The sequence below is a fragment of the Solanum pennellii genome, chromosome 1, assembly GCF_001406875.1.
Source record: "Solanum pennellii chromosome 1, SPENNV200".
Lineage (NCBI taxonomy): Eukaryota > Viridiplantae > Streptophyta > Magnoliopsida > Solanales > Solanaceae > Solanum > Solanum pennellii.
This window is the reverse complement of record NC_028637.1, coordinates 65,269,442-65,274,530: the sequence shown is the minus strand read 5'-3', so window position 1 is coordinate 65,274,530 and position 5,089 is coordinate 65,269,442.

Genomic DNA, 5,089 nt, shown 5'->3' with positions numbered 1-5,089 from the left:
TATATATATATATATATACACATGGATGAAGTTAAAATAATACGCGATGGAGAACAACCATAAACACCGGGGGTGAAACAAATAATTCAAAGCTGAAGCAGGAATTCTAAGTTGCTTAACATATATTATTATGATATTTTTTTAATTTATATTTAATTAGAATTTGTTAGTTAGAGTGATAATATGAATGTTACTAGTTATTTTGAACATATAGAAATACACAATAAAATAGATAGAACTTGAATTAAGATTCAAGAACTGAAAAGATTGTGTTGGCATTATCAATTGTGTAACAATCAAACCTAGCAAAAGCAAGAGTATGCATGAGGACTTCTTTCTTTATTGTTTTTTTAGCTAAGCTCTTAGTTATGACATATTCATTATATTTCCTTCGCAGGAGTAACAAATATCTTAAGTTAGATGCATTAATTAAAATCTTAAACTTAATAAAACAGAATTTATCAAACTTCTATAACCATTGACTAGGCTTATATGATATTAAGATCGTTGAGTTGGAAAAAAAATGTGTGACTTCACGACAATCCTCTTTTAAGTTGAAAAAAATATATTTGAATATTGAAAGAAATTAACTAAGTTTTCTTCTTCAGCCAATCGATCCACCTCAAATTTTAGCCATCTCCATCCATGTTTGATTGATTTTTATTTTCTTCTTCACCTTCTAGTAATCTTCTTTAGAAGATCATGGCATGGCACCTTCTTGAATCAACTGATTAGCCCGGCAGAGGGAGAGAGTGGTGGTAGTTGTGCTCGCCGGAGACGACTAATTCGCACAGGAGTGAAAGAAAAACGATGCAGGTCAGTCGAAGAAGAACGAGGCGGGTGAGACTATGGAAGGATTTGGTCACGACACCGAAAAGGTTTTTCGGTCAGATTTGGAGTCACGACGCCGGAAAGGTTTTCCGGTCAGATCTGGTGGCAATGGTGCGACGGGGATGAAGACGATTGAGGGAGAGACTACATGTGGTCACCGACAAAAGATGCTACTATGACTGGGATGAAGACGACGACGAATGCTTTTAGATTTTGATGGTTTCAAAGTGGAAACAGGGAGATAAATATGAAGTTCCAAACTTAATTTTTTAAAAAAATTATTATTTCATATTTTATTATGTAATTTTGGTCAATAGTCATTTATTTATCTAAAAAAGAACCCTAGACTAGCCTACGTGGAGCCACCACAAGCAAGTAGTAACTTTTAAATTTATTTATTTCCAAAATTATTCTTTCTCTTTTATGAAAAGATGTAACTTTTATGAAAAGTTGTGACTTTAATGAAGAGTTGTGAATCTTATGAAGAGTTGTGACTTTTATGAAGAGTTGCGACTTCTTTCAAAAGTTGTGATTTTTATGAGAAGTTGCAACTTTATGAAAAATTGTGACTTTTATAGAATGTTGTGAACTTTCCGAAAGGTTGCAACTTTTTCAAATAGTTGTAACCTTTCTAATAAGGGACAGTAAAAATTTGTTCACGCTACCCTTTGTTGTATATAAATAGAGGGATTTCTTCTCATTTCAAAACAACAAAAATTTTGATCTTTTTATATATCCGCAAAATTAAATATTTGTGTGTTTTGCTCCTGATGAGTGACTTACTGACATCACTGCTTTTGTATCAATAAGTCGTGAATAATTGATATTTGGAGGGGAATAGTTTTCTTAAGGGGATATTGTGCATTCGGTGCTTTCGATTTTTTTCTTTCTATTTCATTCTATTTTTACACATCCTGGTATATTTTTTTACACTCATTAATTTATGCATATGATATTAATTGTTGTTTTTGAGTACACGTTTTAAACTTTATTTTTTATGTTTCTGCAAACTTATTATCTCCAATTATATTGAACATATACACATATAGTACGTATACTCATTGTGCAGAAAATATTATTGTATTCAGTTCCAAGAATTCATGTTTTGATATTTTATATTGAATTCTATAACTTAAAATTACTATATATAATCTTACATATTATCTATTTATACATATATATGAAATTTCTCACTCATCAATTGAAGAAATTTATTACGCAAGTTCAAAAATTATAATTGCTTTCATACTCAAGCATAACTTTTTTTTTTGAATATGTTAACAAATTTTTGAATTTTCTCCTAAGGAAAAATATCACAATTGTATAATCTATGCAACTTAAATGTTTCTTTTATCACGAAATATCTTTGTATATATATTCTTATTTTCTTCTTTAATTTTCTTTTAATGTTTATTAAAGAACCAATGATTTATTATTTCGTGAATTATTCATTCATTAGAGGTTCTTGGGTTATGTGATATTAGTAAAAATTATTTGCAAGTTTAATACAAGTATTATTTATGATTGCGCGAAGCGCAGACAAATTACCTAGTTTTAAAAAATAGTCAACAAAAATAATTACGACATGTCATTAATTTAGGTGACATGACTTTGATATATCACTTACTTAAGAGAAAATACATCAAATCCCCACTGAAGTTGACGTCAAAACTTACTTTAATACTTTAACTATATGAGCGTATAAATATCCCTTAACAATTTTGAGGTGATTAAATGTCACCCTAAGAGCTGACGTGGCAAAGTGAGTGTACTCACTCTCCTAAAAGCGCATGAAATAGTACAAAAAAATTGAATGGTTAAATCATGCACATGACATTTTTTTATTGGCCAATATATAAGTAATAGTTTTAAATTTTTTTCTAACTTAAATTTATAAAAAAAAAATGTGAAATTTCTTGTTTGAAAGTAAATGAAATTTGTGGGTTCAATTTTTTTTTAAAGAAAATAAATTATCTTTTTTGTTTTCTCTTTATTTTGTTGTCTTCCCCATTTAAGCAATTCTTATACCTTTCTTCTTCCATATAAGTCATTTTCCTTCAAGTTCATCTCTCACCCCACTAGTCATTTATCAATCCATAAAATCCATCACCTAATTGAATGTAAATTTCTTGAATTTTAAGTGATCCAATTTTAATTCTATATGCAAAAAAAGTGGATCTATCAACTTCTTATACGACCTTCATTTTTCATTTAGTTGTTAAGAAAAAAATACGTTTAAAAAATATCATTCTCCAATGACATATATGTAGGAGAGGTTTCGAAGAAGAAAAAGTACAAATGCTCTTTTTTTTAAAAAAAAAGTTGATGAATGTTGAAGAAGAAAACAACTATTGAAGGTTGAAAATAGCCGGAAAAAAAAGCCAATGAAGGCTGAAATTGGTGAAAATTGAAAAAGAAGAATGAGACAAGGGAGGGGAAGGGGGGGGGGGTAGTTTGAAGAGAACCGGTGGAAGAAGGTGGGATAATTTTTTATTCTAAAATACATTTTAAATTAATTCATTAGTGTAACGTATTTAAAAAATATTTAAGAAAAAGGGTGAATAAGCAAAAAAAAAAAAGAAGAGAAAGACTAAAAATTAATGATGTGGTGCTTATATAACAATGATGTGATACTTACATTGATATGATGTGGTAGGTGAGAGTGGTATTCTGCTCTTCGAATTGTATTTAAATCATTTCAAAGATGTTGGAAGGGGGGGGGGGGTTAATCGCCTGTATATTTTAAGTACTAAAGTAAGATATGTTACCAAGTTTACTGGGGATTTGATGTATTTTCTCATTATTTAAGGACAAGTACGTGAACTACACACATAATAAGAGGGTTTACAAATCTTCTTTTGATTGAGTGTAAGGATTCAGTTGATAATGATTAACTAGAAGGTACCATATTACAAACGATACAAGTATAATGGTCCTTTAGACCATTTTGCCTATATTGTACTATGGTTGTAACATACTTGGACGGGTTGTATGCATAGTAGAACTTATCCTCTGGAAAGGAACACTTAGAAATCAATTTAGTTGGAAACATAAACGTATGTATTTATCCTTAATTAACTGCAAATAAAAAAATTATCAAACGTTTCAGGGTAGCATGATAATCTTATGACCCGTTTGATCATGCGATATGAAATCATGATATGTTATCGTAATTTAAAAATATGAGATGAAATTGAAGTTTTGTTTGAACATGTCATATGAAATTTTTGTGTCCTATATTTTCTAATAAACATAAGAATCTCATAAGTTGTGAAACTATTAAAATATTCTCAATTGTATAAACTTTACCAGATAAAATAAAATTATAAAATAGTATAATAAATTATTACAGATTTATTTATTCTCCACTTAAATAACTGTTTCATCTAACTTTAATTCAATAAAAAAAATTGAACCTTGATCAAATTGTACTAATCTTTAATATAATCTTCCCACATAGTAAAACAATCTCCTCATGTTGAATTTACATTTCTCGATCATATGACTAAGGGCATCTCCAACTCTAATCTCAATTTTTACTCTTCAATTATAGAGCTCTATATTTTTTCAGACAACTGACTCCAACCTAATTCTCTATTTTACTCTCTAAAAAGAATCTTCTTCTCTCTCCTTAATATTATATTATTATTTCTATTTCTATTTCTATAATTTCATTTTCTTATTTCATTACTAATCCCGTTCTTTTCTTTTTTCTAAATAATCACCTTATATAATTTTCAAGTAATATAAAATTATTATTATTTATAAAATTCTTTATTTAGTATAAAATTATATTTTATTCTAAATTTTAAATAATAACTACGAAAAAATTAAAAAAAGAAATCATCAAGCATAACCGTAATCACAAACACACCAACTCTCTAGATCATACACTATCTTTTTTTCGAATATGGTTAAATCTTAAAACAACCTACCGAATTACCAAAGTATTGTTGTGACTATAAAAATCATTATGGTATGTATTATATTGTTAAATTGTATTTAAATTATTATGTCATGTATTGTATTTACAATTTAAAATTTTCATTTTGTCATTTAAATTTTGTGCAGTCTTCATAGTAAAAATCAATAATAATATCAAATATTCTCTTACAGTGACGAAAATTGAAAAAACTATAGTTAAAATATAGTTAATTCGGGATGAAAATAGTATATACTAAATAATATATTTTTTAAAAAATGTTATATCATATTTAAGAAGAATTACGAATACTAGAAAGTTAATAATAGTCTTATA